The 17,644-nt window shown below is 36.7% G+C and overlaps 1 pseudogene; it reads right to left on the bottom strand.

Moving 5' to 3' along the window:
• Positions 1-16,267: 16,267 nt before the first annotated feature.
• Positions 16,268-17,203, bottom strand: LOC124078362 (olfactory receptor 4C15-like; annotated as a pseudogene).
• Between the last annotated feature and the right edge of the window lie 441 nt (positions 17,204-17,644).

The following is a 17,644-nucleotide window of genomic DNA, read 5'->3' as shown; positions in this document are numbered from 1 at the left end:
GTAGAGGGAGACATTGGGCTAATGAATGCCGTTCTCAAACCACCATAGAGGGTACTCCATTATCAAAAAATGAACAAGGACCAGGTGTTTATCCACAATATCGTGGAGAAAGGCATTGGGCTCCATTGCCAAAAAATGGACAGGGGGGCCCAATGCTCCGGGGCCCCAAACCACAAATATACGGAGCACTGGAGGAACCCAGCAACCCCATCAGGGTAGTGCCCAGGACACATTGTCCATCAGATCCCTCATCAGACAAACCAGAGGGAGCGCAGGGTTGGACATCTGCGCCTCCGCCAGAGCAGTACTAACTCCAGAGATGGGAGTTCAAATCATTCCCACAGGGGTGAAAGGACCTCTTCCCAAAGGAACAGTAGGCTTATTATTGGGACGCAGCTCTTCTACTCTAAAAGGACTTATGATAAGTCCTGGGGTAATTGATCCCGATTATGAAGGTGAAATAAAAATTATAGCCAGTTCTCCAAAGGGTATATCAGTAATTTCACCAGGAGATAGAATAGCACAGTTACTAATAATACCCAGCCTACATGATAAATTTTCCAGTCGTACTGTAGAAAGAGGTTCCAAGGGATTAGGCTCCACAGGTGTAGATTGGGCTATGCTTTCTTTAAATTTAGATTCTCGCCCCATGCTAAAACTAAATATTCAAGGACATGAATTTAATGGGCTACTGGATACAGGTGCAGACCTTAGCATCATCTCTCGTCAAGAATGGCCAAAACATTGGCCATTACAACAAGCCACTCAAACGCTTCGAGGCCTAGGAGTGGCAACTAATCCCCATAGAAGTGCAATGGTATTAGATTGGAAGGATCCTGAAGGATGTGAAGGAACTATACAGCCATATGTATTGGATCATCTTCCCGTAAATTTATGGGGACGAGATGTCCTAGATCAATTAGGTTTGACATTAACAAATAACATCAACCAAAATGCACCCACTATTATGACTAGACAAGGTTTTAGGAAAGGAAAAAGATTAGAAAAACAAGAACAAGGTATAGCAGCACCAATACAAATAGATCAAGGAACAGACAGACATGGGTTGGATTTTCAGAAAGGGCCACTGAGACAATAAAAATTACTTGGAAATCAGAAAGACCAGTATGGGTTCCTCAGTGGCCCCTGACTAAAGAAAAGATACAAGCAGCCCATGACCTGGTCAAACAACAATTAGCAGAAGGACATATACAACCTTCTGTATCTCCCCATAATACTCCCATTTTTGTCATCAAAAAGAAATCTGGTAAATGGAGATTATTGCAAGATTTAAGAGCCATTAATAATGAGATGGTTATTATGGGACCTGCTCAATCAGGGATTCCTCAGTTGTCTGCTTTGCCAAAAACCTGGTATGTTTTAGTTATAGATATTAAAGATTGTTTTTTTTCAATTCCAATTCATCCTGAGGATAGTCCACGTTTTGCATTTACTATCCCTGCACTGAATCATGAAGGTCCTGATCAGAGATATGAATGGAAAGTACTCCCTCAAGGGATGGCTAACAGCCCAACTATGTGTCAAATTTATGTTAACAAAGTAATCCAGCCACTTAGAAATCAAAATCCTGAACTACAAATATTTCACTATATGGATGATGTATTATTAGCACACAAAGATAAAAACACATTGCTAGAATGTTATGCCACACTTACAAACTTATTAAAAAATTATAATCTAGAGATAGCAATAGATAAAGTACAATTAAATTTTCCAATTAATTATTTAGGAGTTCTATTATCCTCAACCATGGTCCGTCCACCAAAAATTCAAATACGAGTAGATCAACTCAAATCACTTAATGACTTTCAAAAGTTATTAGGAGACATAAATTGGATAAGGCCTTATTTAGGTATACCAACAGGAGAGTTGGGACCTTTATTTGATATCCTAAAAGGTCCATCAGATCCAAATTCACCCCGAATGTTAACGCCTGAAGCAAGAAAGGCATTAAAAATCATTGAAACATATATGGAAAATATGCATTTGGATAGAATTGATATAAGTTTGCCTTTATTATTTATTGTACTACCAACAAAAAATATTCCTACAGGAGTATTTTGGCAAGAAGGTCCATTATTATGGATACATTTATCTTATTCTCCTAACACTATTCTTACTAGGTATTCTGAGGCTGTAGGACAATTAATACTCAAAGGAATAAAAGCAGCAAAGGGAGTGTTTGGAATTTCTCCCAATAAAATTATTACTCCATATACTATGAATCAAATTGATGAGTTAGCTAATGAGTTAAATACTTGGGCAATAATCATGTGCAAATCTAATGTTTCATTTGATAACCACTTACCATCTAATCCTTTATTGTCTTTTTGGTCATTGCATCCTGTAATTTTTCCAAAAATGACAAGAAAAACACCTATCATGAATGCTCCAAATATATTCACTGATGGGTCAAATAATGGTACAGCAGCAGTAGTTACCCCTGATCAAACTTTTACATTTTTAGTACCCAAACAATCAGCTCAAAAGGTAGAGCTTAATGCAGTTTTACAAGCTTTTGTGATGTTTAAAGATTCTGTATTTAATTTATTTTCTGATAGTCAGTATGTAGTTAATGCTATAGTATCTCTTGAAGATGCTGGTAGGATTTCCCCTTCTTCTACTGTTTTCTCTTTGCTTTCCACTATACAAAGTCTAATCTGGGACAGAAAAGATCCATTCTTTATAGGACATATCAGGGCACATACAGGATTGCCTGGAGCCCTTAGTTTGGGCAATGATTTAGCAGATAAAACTACACATGACATACATATTTTCTCTACACTAGAAGAAGCTATAAATTTTCATAAAAAGTTCCATGTCAATGCTAATACTTTACAAAAGCACTTTAAAATAACTAAGGAACAAGCTAGACAAATAATAAAACAATGTCAAAATTGTGTGACCTTTTTACCACAAGTTAATCTTGGAGTCAATCCTAAAGGATTGATACCTAACCATATTTGGCAGATGGACGTCACACACTTGCCAGAATTTGGAAAATTAAAATATTTGCATGTTACAGTTGATACTTCTTCTGGATTTTTGATGGGCTCCCTTCATGCCGGAGAAAAAACTAAAGATGTTATAGCTCATTGCTTACAAAATTTTGCCACTGTGGGTGTTCCAAAACAGTTAAAAACAGATAATGCCCCTGGTTATACTTCTACCTCTTTTAAACAATTTTGCTCAACATTTGGCATTACTCATATAACAGGAATCCCATACAATCCACAGGGACAAGGCATAGTTGAAAGAGCTCATCAAACTATTAAAATGTACTTATTAAAGCAAAAAGAAGGAATTGGGAAGGGGTATATATTCCCCAAAGATAAACTTAAAATAACCCTTTTTACTCTAAACTTTTTAAATTTGGATTCATCAGGACTTAGTGCTGCGGAAAGGCATATGTGTCCAAAAAATGTACATAAGCCCAAGGTACTTTGGAAGGATATTCTAACAGGACAATGGAAAGGTCCTGACCCAGTAATTGTCTGGAGTCGAGGGTCTGTTTGTGTGTTTCCACAGGGAGAACAGCAGCCGATTTGGATTCCAGAGAGATTAACCAAGGTCCTGACCCAGTGATTGTCTGGAGTCGGGGGTCTGTTTATGTGTTTCCACAGGGAGAACAGCAGCCGATTTGGATTCCAGAAAGATTAACTAAAGCGATTTCTACAGACCAAAAAGAAGATGATTTGGCTCAAATCCATAACAACTGATATCCAAAACTCCAGTTTGGCTATTCTTACATCTGCAACAGAACCAGGATGCTTTTTTCAATATCTATTTTATTATTGCCCTTTGCCATATCATGAAGTTCTATTTTGTTTTTTGAGCTCATACAGACCTAGGTTAATGTTTTGCTGATCAGTTCTATTTTTTGACTATAGAGTTTTTAAGCATTGCAATGGAGATTTCACCTGTAAAAAGTTATAAGGCCTTTACTATAATGTTATGTGTTGTATGTATTATATTATGTGTGCACACTTGTGTTTTGTGTTATATGTTTGAATGTACGTATGTCCATATATCATATATGATGAGCGCTCATGATAAAATGGATCCAAATATTTTTTTTCACGTGATTTATATGGTTTAATTTAAATTGGGTAAACAACTGTTGAGGATTGTTTTAATATGTAAACAAAAAAGGAGGTTAACAGATCTGTTTGTTTACTTTCACCTTTCCTTTTCATTATATTTAATAATTCTCTTAAAGATAATGTAAATTGTTAAGAAAATTGTTTTCTTTTAGTGCCTTCTGTAATGTTACATAATTTTTTCTTTAGCCATTATTGCCAGAATTCCTATCTTCATCCCAGTGCCGGTGAAGACAATGTAAATTGTTAAGAAAATTGTTTTCTTTTAGTGCCTTCTGGAATGTTACATAATTTTTTCTTTAGCCATTATTGCCAGAATTCCTATCTTCATCCCAGTGCTGGTGAAGTCAAAGATAAAACCAATCTACAGCTTCTACAATAGCCATCACTGAACTGCTTGCAGAACTTGCCTGGACACATTGTGAGCTCACCTGTATGCATTGTGAACTATCTGTTGGTACAGCGAATTGTGGTAGTGCTGGAGTATTTTTGCTGATGATGTCACCGGTGGTACAATTTTTCAAAGGAGCCCTCAATTGGCTTAATGTCATGGCATTTTGCATCCTCCTCTACTAGTGATGGTCTAAAATTTGGGGGCCAACAGAGGTGAGGCAAAGAACCTCACCCCCCCACAGGTGCAAAGGCCTATCCACAAGTATGGCTGTATGCTGGACCGGTAGTCAGTGACGGGTATGATCCAATTGCAGTGGTACCAACCTAAGACAGGAGGCTGACGCCTAGAGGTCAGTTCATCCGATGACGGGTAAGGACCATATGTTGAATTGGACTGCCTAACAGGCACGGTCCCTAAGCCACATGCTTGTTGTTTAAACAGAGAGGGGGAGATGTTGAGAGCCACAGCCGAAGGGGCCCCAGCAAACTTCCAGCTGCAAGCAAACTTCCAGCTGCCGGCTGACGATTGGCTCACAGCAGCCCCAGCAACATCTAGCTGATTGGCTCCTCTGCGGTGATGCTCATTGGACTGTTTCCCTGCCCTTTCAGACCACGGAGCTGCTCATTGGGGGACTTTTTTGGCTCCGCCCACGTGACCCAGCCAATCGGCCTCAAGAGCAGGAGGATTGTGGGAGGTGGGGAGAAGCTTGTGTGGGAGAGAGAGGCTTGTGGAAAGCCGGTGGTGGCAGTTGAGGCTCTGAGGGTTTTTCCTGAGAGACTATTTTGTTTGTCGTGTGTGGTTCTAAAAATAAAGTTAGTTTCTTTTGACAAGTGGCTCCTGATTGTGCCCAGCCAGACTGTGGCAATGTATGGTAATAATATTAATTAAAATTTTGCCTATTCTACATATTTTTTCTGTATTTATGCCACTTTTTGGTTAATCTAAAATTACTCCAAATAAAAATTTAAATGGAAAGAAAAATAATGATCAATTTCTGCTACCAGAAATCTACAATTCTAGCTTATTGTTTGATACTGATGGATGAATAAACTAAGCCCTGTGCCTCAAGCTGCCTGACCATAGGGTCAAATAGAAAGCAATATGACATGATGTGAGCAGTGTTGGTATAAAAAAAATAAAGAATTATGATGCCATTGTTTTTAAGGAGCAAGTACACACAAAGTGAAGTTTGCATCATAAAAATGTCTTTTGAAGTCGTGCTATTTTAAAGTTCTAGCTCTAGTAAAATTGTAATAAAACAACTTCATTTATGCCATCCTTTAAAAATACATATTGGTAGGTATTTCCAGAATCAAAACCATGTTTGTATTCTTTCTACTAATTACCCAAACCCTAAAAATTTATTATGAAGTGAAATGGCATGGTACATTTTACAATGGAAAATGCTGTGGTATCACGTGAAACAGAAACACACCTAAAATACTCAGTGAGAAAGATTACTCTATAAATCAGATCACTGCAATAATATCACATGATATAGTGAATAGAGCAATAATTAATGATATAAGCTAATAATCAAACATTTTGCAATATATTAAGTTAGAAACAGAAAATCATTATTTATAATCCCACCATTTATATTGATATTTTGAATATAGTTTTATCATTCAGAAGAGAAAATTTTTAAAATGATTGAGATTTTAATGTGCAACAAATACCTGTTTACTATTGTGAAAATATTTATAATAGAGAATAATTAACAAACACAGAACAAGTCTCTCCATCATCAGAACAGTTAAGGAAAAAGATGTGAGGTTTGAGGAACATTCCTTTGAATAGGTGGAAGCAAAACACTTCCATAACAGGAAAACTCAATTAAAACTGTAACCTATTTAAAATTTTTCTCCCTGCACTTTATACATTTATTGATATCAGTTTTAAATTCACATTATCCTACACATAGATGTTTAATGTGTCTGCATTTGTCCTAGAACATTCTGTGGTCTTCCCTTTCTCAGTAACCATATCCTCAAACATGCTAGAGCTGCACTTGAGATTGTTCAGACCAAAACAGCATGAACTGTAGGCACTGAGCCATGTCCTGGGGTGGTGACTTGAAGAAGTTTGCTTCCCTTTGCACAACTATGCAACCTGTCCACTTTTTTCTTTCTACTCTTTTTATCAGCACAAATAATTTTGGCACCATTGTGAAAGAAATACAAAATTTTTTTATTAACTTTCAAACATATAGATAACATTCAAACCTAAAAGAGGGATTAGAAATAAGGCTGTCAAAATAAATAGTGTTTTGGAATCTTGTCTCAAGCAGTAATTTTCAGATGTATTGATGTGAACATATATGTGCATATCAGTCACGTTTGCATATACTGTTTCTAAATATTGTTACTGCAAATTAAAACAATAAAATTCTATTTATATTACCTTCCCTGTAATTACTTTAAAGTCAACTATACTTTTAATTTAGTATTATTACTCAGCATACATTATGTCAGATTTTTGATACTTTTTTTGAATATAAATGTTGCTCTGATGCTTTTCCCAAATGTCTGATCTTATACCATGTAAAACAAACATTTCAGAAGGATGTTTACATATATGTACATATACACAATATGCATCTAGAATTTGAGAAAAAAAATTTATTTTCATTCATGCACTTCCAGATGTATACCTGAGCCTTCTTTTCTGTTCTCTCAATGGTTTAGCTCATTTCAAGGTACAGACAAAGCCATAACAGCAAGCACTAAAGCAGTTCAGAGCTTAGCCATTTGGAGTTTTCTGAACAATTCTGAGGCAACAACTCAATGCTACTTATGGCATCAAATGCACATAGGAACACTCAAACAATTACAACTAGAGACACCATTCTGTGGCTTAGTCAATCTTTTTTAGGCTTAATGTTTTTCCCTGTGCTTTTTAGGAGTGTGTTGTTGTGGAAATAGTGAATGTTATATTCTCTCTCAATGAATCTGTGACACATCCTGCTAGATTTGTGTCTACCTTAGTAATATGTCAATGTTCTTTCTACAGCATCTGAAAATACCACTTTAGTCTAAAACACAGAGTGGTGCAAATATTAGCAAACAAATGATAAATGAGAATATTCTCAGCAAGACAAACTCTCCAAGAGCTAGCACAATAATATGCACTTGAAATAATTAGGACAAAAAAAGACAGCTGCCACCCATTGTCACTTATATGTGGAAGTTACAAGTGCAGGTCTCAAAGAAGGAGAGAGTAGAAGCATGGTACCTAGAGTCTTGGTAAAGTGGAGTGGAGTGGGAAGGTGGATAGGGCAAGGTTAATTGATAGAGTGGTGCCGCTACATAGGAAGAACAGCTTAGTTCGGTGACCAGGGTTGAAACCAATTCATTATATATTTCTAAAGTTGATAGAGATGATTTTTAATTTTCCAAGTTAAATAAAAGACAGATATTTGCAGTAACATTTATGCCAATTACCTTGATCTGATCAAGCTGTTCCCATAAATATGTACATGTGTCCATTAAGAATTGATAATGAAAGAATTAAGAAGTCTGAATAATAATCTACATATTTGGAATAATATTCCATGTTCATTGTTTGGAGTACATTATAAATTCTCCCTTTTCCTCACACACACATACAAATATGCATTTGATGTGTTTCTAAGTGTTTTGAATTTACCTTGAAGATAAAAAGTTGAAAATGAATCTTATTTCCTTAGACTTGATGTTATCATTGCACCAAATCTCTACCACCAAAAAAGGTGCACTCTAAGACCTGCTGCTCATGGAACACTTATTTTGTGTCAGCTATGAACTATGTTGTCCACATGTATTATTTCATTTAATTCCACATCTCTTGACCTTGCTGATGTTATAATCCTCATTAAACATGAGAAGGCACAGGTTGTAAAGATTATGCAGTTATACCAAGTGCATGGTTGCTGACAGAGGCACCCTGTGCACTGAACTTGGCACCACCACAGTACCTACAATTTTAAGCACTGCATCACAATTTAAAATCATCCATGAAAATCCAAAAAGTTAAACTATAAATCTCACTATGTGTCAGTTCCATGAAAATTCTGGTGATGGCCATCTCCTGTTCTCAAATGGAGACAAGTTGACTCAGTTGACCCCAAACTGTAATATCTATGTCCAATCTTTGATCTAAATCTGAGAGAAAGAGGAAAAGCCCCTTTGAGAGTCAAGGTAGAAAACATCCTCACTCATGGTCAAGAGTTATCTTCACCATGGTCTCAGAAATACAAGAAAAGAGAGAAGCAATAATTTCCTCCTGTATTTTTATCTGGACTTTAAAGAGGCTTCCTTACTGCTTGTTTTTCCCCAGGGCTTGGAAATTTTCCATCAGCATGATGTGCCAAGGTACAATTTGATGTGGTTTTTAACTTGCTCAAATATTTGAAAAACTTTTGTCCCAAGCAATTATAGGTGGTTTTTTTTTTTTTCTTTCTTTCTTTTTTTTCTTTTCTGTTTTCTCATCTTACGGCTCTTGGATTTCTATCTGAAGATGCTTTTCCCATCATTCTTAGGAATAGAGCACTGAGTATTTGGCTGTAGAATATACTGTTTCTTTCAGGATTCAGGCCAAATAATTGTGCATCTAGTAAATATAAAAACAGAGTTCTGTGATAAACCATCCACTCACCACTTCATATGGAAACTATGTACTACTCTCAGATGACAGCAGCAAGTAGTACTTATTAAAGAAAAAATATATTTTATATAAAATATGTGATGAAATATACATTATTTGAAATGTTACTTTTTTCCTTTCAGAAACTGATCTTATAAACCATAAATTTTATATACAAAAACAAATTAAGAGAGGATATAGAAATATCTTTTTTCTCTTATTTGAAAAATAGTATGGCAGATATAATTAATGTAAAGACACATAGCATTTAAAAGGAAGTTTTGGGAAAAATTTGGACATAGATCCTCAAGCCCCTTCAGGAGGATCCTTACTAACAACTTTCTATTTTTCCACTATTGAAACATTGAATGCTATCTAATTTTATGTTTATTAACAATCCACAAAATGTGTAGAATTTCAGTGATTTATGAGAAAAGTTGAGACCCTAAAAGACCATCACTTCCATAGCCTATGGACTTAAGAGAAGGTAATTTTCTGTTAATTAAAAATTTACATGTGTCGCCTGACAAAAAATAATCACCTGACATGATAGTTTAAAAATATCATTCAGCAATTAAACTCTATCAGTATGTTCTGCAATCCTGGTTCTCATTTAGCAACTTCTTATTCTCTGTCCTGATTTGTTTAATCTTTCATTTTTATTTATTTGATTCTGTTGGAGAAAGTATGCAATAATATATAAGTAATATTGCACAAATGAAGTAGAGCAGTTAACATAACTAAATATTATTTTGTACAATGTGAAAACAATGAGGTGATTTCCCATTAAATTTGAATCAGGAATTAGTGAAAGAGAGACAGAAGGAGTCTTAGCCAAGATAATGAAAGGTACCAGAGAGGAACCAGCAATTTAGCTTTCCAGAATTTTACCAACAATCTACAAGTTCCCACTGATCAAAAGTCCCATCTTCATCATTGTTAAATCTCAGAACTTCTAGTAAGTTTCCAAAGAGAAAGTGTTATGGTTTGGATCTGAGTGATCCCCCAAAAGTTTATGGGTGAGACAATGCAAGCATTTTCAGACATAAAACCATTAGATCATGAGAGATGAAAACTAATCAGCGGATTAGTTCACTGATTGATTAACCTGGTGAAAACTATAGGCAGGTAGGTGTGACTTGAGGAAATAAATCACTGGAAATATAACTTTGGGGTTTCTAATTTGTCCCTGTTGAGTTCTCTCTTTCTGCTTCTTGATTGCTACATCCTGAGCTGCTTTCCTCTGCCATGTTCCTCCACCATTCTGCTTCATCTCAGGCTTATAGAATAAACCTCTGGGGCTGGGGATATAACTCAGTTGGTAGAGTGCTTGCCTCACATACACAAGGCCCTGGGTTCAATCCCCAGCACCACCAAAAAAATAAAATAAAATAATAAAATAAAACAGAATAAACTTCTGTAACCATGAACCAGAACAAGTGTCTTCTCTAAATTGTCTTATCAGGTCTTTTGGTCAGAGTGACAGAATCAAACTAAACATGTGACCTCCTGGGCAATTTTTTTTTCTTTGTTCTGAATACCCTATTACTTAATTTAGTTTATTGCAAAAGTTTATAAACTAAAGCTTTAATGTAGGTTTTGATAACCAGAGATCTCTCATCTCCATTTGTACTCACACATTTTTTAACAAGGCTGCTATTCAAATACGGGCAAATATCTGTATACATATGGAGCTAGCTTACCAATCTTTGTGAAAACTTGATTGTCTTTGTGGGAGAAGTACTGAAATATTAATTCATCAAAAATTATCTCTCAAGTCAGTGGCTCATCTATAGCCAGTCAGTCACAGGTAGCCTGTTTATATAGTCAGCTTGTTCAATAGACTACATACAAGGTACAGGAGTCATCTTTTACTGTTCTTTGTAGAGCTTGTTCATGTTGACATGATGTCTCTGATAATTCAGGATCTATTTACTCATCAATCAGCGTTACTTATTTAGCTGCATATGTTCACTGACTTCTGATGACTCTCTCAAAGATACTTAATAACAGTTACAGACACAAACAAATCTGATAATGACTAGAGTACAAAAGAAAATGGGAGCAAAGATTCCTTTCAGCATTATGTTAGATTGATTGGAGATTTATAGCACAAACATATAGCAATGTTTCTTCTGTTTCTTCCATTGAAATTAGCCATAATTACTGCACTCCTGAAATGTGAAGTCCTTTGACATTGTCCACTTCTCTGCTCTACAAACACTGCTAACATCAGAGAGGATCAATGGTCCAATAAATAATATAAAATGATGCAAATCAAGGAGAGATGGATCAATACACACACATGCACATTGATCAAATCATGTAATATTTTAAGTATATCCTTCTTCATTATTGCTTCAAAATCTTTCATTAACTAGATTTTGCCATATCTTAGGCAATGAAAGACATCTACCCAACATTTTCCATATATATTTTCATACCTTTAATTTTATATGTATATATATTTTTGGTGCCAGAGATTGAACCAAAGGGCACTTAACCACTGAGCCAAATACCCAATATTTTAAAATATTTTATTTTCAGAAAGGGTCTCACTAAATTACTGAGGTTGGCTTTGAGCCATGATCCTCCTGACTGAGCTTCTCAAACTTCTGAGATTACAAGCATGCACCACAATGCCTGGTTGAGGGGCTCTTTAAATCCTCTTTTGTTTTATTTCTTTTTTTAAAAATGTTCTTTTTAGATTTATATGACAGTAGCGTTATTTTGACATACACATAAGTGGAGTTTAACTTGTACATTATCTTTTGCTGATCATGTATTCATATATGAACAAAGAAAAGTTATGCCTGATTTATTCCATTGGCTTTCCTGTTTCCTGCTTCATTTCCCTTAATTCACTTTTTTTCTAATCCAGTGAACTTCTATTTTTCCCTCCACCCTCTTTATTGTGTGTAATCATCCACATATCAGAGGGAACATTCAGGGGCACTGGCTTATTTCACTTAGCATGATAGACTCCAATTCCCTTCATTTACCAGCAAAAGCCATATTTTCATTCTTCTTTATGGGTGAGCAATATTTCATTTTGTTTATATACCACATTTCTTCATCCATCATCTGTAAAGGACACTTAGGTTGGTTGCATAGTTTTCCTACTGTGAATGAGCTACTATAAACATTAATGCCTCCTGCATCAGTTTTCTTTCACTTTTCAGTAGCTCCCTCCCTAGCATGAGTGGCAGCTCTGTGAAACCTGCCCTTTTGTCCACCACATAATCCACAGTTCTCACGGAGAAGCACAACATGTCCAGATGAAAGAGGACCTTTGCTCGAAGGGTTGCCTAGGCTATGGTCCAGCTGCCAACTAGTAGGTGGCCTTTCCTCACAGCCATCTCAGTGCATACATTGTTCAGAGAGCTCATATTTTAGTCATCTTTTGCAGATAAGAACAACTTATAGGAGGAAGAATTCATTTGGAGAAGAGAGTTTCAAAGCTCTCAGTCCACATATGGCCAATGACCTTGTTCAAGGCCCAGGTGAGGCAGCACATCATGTGGCAAAGGCCTAGCAGAGTAAAGTTCTTCCCCTCATGGCAGCAAGAAAACCAAGAGCATTGGGGAAGGACCCAAGGGGAGATGCAAACTTCCAAGGAACACCCCAGTGACCCAACTCCTCTAGGTCTACCCCACCTGCCTACAGCTACCACCCAGTCATTCAGACTAGGATGGACTGATTGTTTCAGCTCTCATAATCCAACCATTTCTCATTTCTGAATTAATCACAAGAGTTGGGGTGTGGACATCTCACATCCACATTATAATAGCTTGCTTCAGTGACATTCAACCAATGCCATACTGTGCCATAAAGTAGATGCTGGCGGAACAGTATAGCAATGTTTCCTGTAATCTCCAGGGAAAAATGAATATGCAGGGATTTTACATTTTTGAAAGCTGCAAGCTCAGGTGTGACCCCACAAGTTGGCTTCCCACAGCAGCTCTCCATTTGAAGTGCACTTGTTACACACTTGCCTGCTATGCAGCTCCCAGATCACCTAAGTTCAGACTGACTTGCTGTCCTGCAAGTGTTTCTATACCAATATTGTTGTCTGTATCTTTTTCTCTTTCCCTTTTTGTCACCATGCCCCTCTTTATTGTTTCAGATCTGCCAGGACAGGATTGGTGGCGGTGTGTCTTTTCTCACTCTGTTCAAATAACCAAAATCTCTGACTATCTCCCTGTCCAGTACTGAACCTCATTCATCCCCTCAGTCACCCACCTTGCTGAGCTGCTTCTCTGCAGCTGTTTCAGGTTTGCATACTATGAGGTTCTACACTACAATCTTGACCTCCACCCAGAAGAACAGCATAGGACATATGTATTTAAAATTTTATACTGAGGAAGGCAGAAAGATTAGAGAGAGGTGAGAAAAGTCAAATTCAAAAGGAAAATGTCATTTTGAGCAACAGCAAAAAAGGAAGAATAGCAGGGGAAGAGGTAAGGAAAAGTCCAGTTCAAGCATCAGAGAGATCCATGGCAAAAAAAGATAAGAGTGGGGAGGAAGAACCATCAAAAGATTTGAAGTGGAGTGGTCATTTTTATCTGATAAAAAATAAAATTCTTGAATCAATTAAGTGGCAAACCACCTCTCCAATAAACTTATTTCAGATATCCAAATGCACAGATTCCCACATTCTATATTAACATTGGTATTTCTTACTAAATTAATGACATAAGCCAACTGTCATTAACACAACAGTTATAAAGCCAAAGAGAAATACATTGGAATCAGTGTCACCATAGCTAGGCAAAAATCAATATTGAAAATGCAATGTAAAAACAACTATTGTAGTCAGGATTCTGCAAAATTCTGGAAAGCATATAGCTGAAAGCCAGGTCCCTATTCCCAATGCCAATCAATGCCAATTTAATAATGAGGACACAGTTTTGAGAAAAAGGAAAAAGAAGGTTTATTGCTTTGCTAGCAAAGGAGAAACACAGGGTACTCCTGTCCAAAGGATGTGACTTTCTGGATGAGGAGGGATGAAGAGGTTTTAAAGGAACCCTTCAAGGGTTACATTCCAGGTGGGCTCTGATAGGGGGTCCCAGGGCTCCCAGATGGCAGGTTAGGATTCACTCGTTAATTTAGGAGATATTCACTTCCCAGATTCTCAGCAGACATCTCATTCCTGTAGTGGATATGTTCAAGGGCAGTTAATTAGGGGAAGAAAATATAACACTGTCTCCCTAATCTTGTTAGGGAGCAGGAGAGGGGAGAGCAGAGAAAAAAAAAAAACTTAAAAAAATTATGCCTTAGAGCAATGAGGGCTATATTCAGAAGGTGAAGGTACCACAGTTACAAGCAGACTTGTGAGAATAAAAAACTGCCAGGTAGATGTCTTTCAGTATTTGTTTATTTTTTGACTGAATATTGTGTCTTCTTTACTCTTGGGTATCATTACCTAAGGATACAGTCAGAGTTTAGGAGTTAAAAAAAAATGTATTTGCATTAAAGTGCAGTATGCATCAGATATGAATCTGTAGTGGTCACTATGATCTGTCTTGAATAAGGTTTTATTTTGCGCTATTTCAAATATTGAATTTACAGATCCATAAATTAATTGACCCAATGATATCAGTTCCTTGTTTTTCAAGCTGGATCCTAGAGATACATGAAGTACTTAATGAAGAGAACTGTGTGAAAGGAAAGGGCAGGAAGACACACCTGCTATGAGAAAAGACAACTGATGGAGAAGAAAGGGAACAGTGAAGGACAGGTGCACTGACTTGCCTAAGCCTTTGTGACACACCAATGATATCAGTTAATGGAAGAATATATGAAGGATTTCATTGCTCTTTGGAGTAAGCTATCTTGGCATTAAGATTTGGTCTAAAACACCAAGGGCAGATAGCAGATTAGTGATCTACATGGCATGATATTTTAAGGTATGGAGTAAATTCAAATCCCAACATCAGAATTTATGAGGTGCCGCTGAGGTGTCAGAGAGGGTTGTTGTCTGGTCAAGGAGAGCCAGGCATGGGTGAGTTCAGAGCATGGGTAGGAATTCCAAATAAATTTAGAAATCTCAGTAATTGATAGTAGAATAGAAATTAACTTTTCATGACTTTGTAATGAGATGGCTCCCAATCTTAAAATAAAATTAGGCTGGGCTCATCAGGAATAACAAATAAGATGTGTCTTATTTGAGTAATATCTTTATTTATAATTGCTTAGATACAATTATTTTCAAATGGCAGCACAAACTCACAAGATGTCAAACCATCAAGTAAATTGAGATATAATTTTTTAAAACTTCCTTTTACTTTCTGGTGCCTCTAGATTTATACCTTCTTTGGAAGTGGGAGAAATCAACTCTTCTTATCTGCCCCTGCTCTAGGCTTTGCTGATAATGTGACATCTCAATAATTCCCTTTGATTGTGCTGGAATAGGAGATACTCATGGCTGACTTCCCCATGGAATCTGTGTCCTCTCCTCTTGAGCCTGATTGTTGCCTAGGAGGACCTCCCAGTAGGCAGTATTGGGCCACTCAGACTTTATCTGTCAAGAAATCCCAGAGGCTACACCAATTCTATAGAAATGGTAATTAACCCACCTTCAATGATGATGGAGTCATGTGATGCAGAACCTGCAGCAGAAATTCTGTTATTGCTCTTCTCTGTGCCCTTCCTGAATTCAACTTGTTTTTATTCCAAATCACTGAGGTCACCCTCCTAAATCTTTTTTTTTTTTTTTTCACTTGAAGTAATTTGAGAGAGCTTCAGCTACTTATGTCAAGGATGTGTTTCTTTTGCCTCCCCAAGTTTTGTAAAGCATAAAGTTAATGTCTAATATTCTGAAAAGTGATTTTGCTCTATTTATTATTATTATTATTATTATTATTATTATTATTATTATTATTACTACTACTACTACTACTACTACTACTACTATATTGGAGGTAAAAATAAGACTCAATCCACTTTAATTTGCATATCAGGACACTGACTTGCCAACTCAGAGTAGACACCTGCTATAAAAATGAAAAAATCATTTTTGAGAGACAAAATGTATTTCTTTTTCTACAGAAGTGGGTTACCTCTTAACAGGTACTGAGAATCCCATAAAGATTGCTTAACTCTCTATACTGTTTTTGAGTCTAATATCTTACTTTTCATCAGAAACTAACACCAATCTCTTCCACATTTTCCTTAATGCATTTTTTACTTCTTTATTTCTAAAAGTATAAATCAAAGGATTGAGCAAGGGGGTTAACATGGTATAAAACGTTTCCACCAGTTTGCCAAAGGGAAAGACAGAAGGAGGCCGGGCATTTATAAATATGCATGGGACAAAGAACAAAACCATAGCAGCAATGTGAGATCCACAGGTGGACAGAGGTTTCCTCCGCCCCTCAGCACTGTGTGTTCTCAGGGAGAACAAGATGATACCATAGGAGACCAGCAATAAGCAGAATATTATAATGCACATAAATCCACTAGTGCCAATCTTCAAAAGGCCTAGGATGTGAGTGTCAGTGCAGGCCAGCTTCAGTAATGGGTACAAGTTGCACATGAAATAATCAATGACATTAGGGCCTCAAAAGGGCAGCTGGAAAGTAAAGAGAATCACTATAATGGAATGCAAGAAGCCCCCTGTCCAGGACACCCCTACCAGAATGCCACAGAGCCTCCAGTTCATGATGGAAGAGTAGTGCAGAGGCTTGCAAATGGCAACATGGTGGTCATAGGCCATAGATGTGAGGATAATCATCTCTACCCCACCGAAGAAGTGCTCAGCAAAAAGTTGAATCAAGCATCCTTTATAAGAGATGGTTTTCCTCTCATACAAGGAGTCTGCAATCATTTTTGGTGTGATAGCAGAGGATAAGCAGACCTCTAACAAGGACAGAAATGCCAAGAAGAAGTACATGAGGGACCCCAGCAGAGCAGGGCTACAGAAGATGGTCAATATTATCAGCATGTTTCCTACAATAGTTGCAAGGTAGACCAACAAAAACACAGCAAATACTGTTTTCTGAACAGTAGGATTCTGTGAAAGTCCCAGGAGGACAAATTCAGTTATAAAACTTTGGTTTTGCATAATTTTCAAGAAAATAACAAACATGTAACTGTTACTATTGAAGATTGCAATTATGATAGAGATCTGCTTCAGACCAGTTTATAGTTTTAGAGTCACAAATTATTTCAGTGCACACAAATACACTATGTCTTTAGTGCTTCTTTTTTTTTTCACTACAAACACAAATTTTAACATTTATTGATGATAGAAGCTCACATTAGGAGAACTAAGGTAAGGATAGAGTATTCACCACTTTTGAATTGTTAGAGGTTCTATAAAGATGAATGGAACCATCCACTTATGGTAGAGAAGAAGAATAATTTTTAATTTCAAAAGACAGCTTTGATGATTTACTTGTAATTTCTCTCAGTGAATCTTTGGGAAGTATTCTTTACCTCACCCCCATTGAAGCCTGATTTAAAGAGAAGTAGTTAGTGTAGCTAGGTAAATGGGGTCTGATAT

This window comes from Marmota monax, unplaced genomic scaffold, assembly GCF_021218885.2.
Source record: "Marmota monax isolate L192 unplaced genomic scaffold, Marmota_monax_Labrador192_F-V1.1 WCK01_AAM20220418_F8-fsc00441, whole genome shotgun sequence".
Taxonomy (NCBI): domain Eukaryota; kingdom Metazoa; phylum Chordata; class Mammalia; order Rodentia; family Sciuridae; genus Marmota; species Marmota monax.
This window is presented reverse-complemented; position numbering and strand designations above follow the sequence as displayed.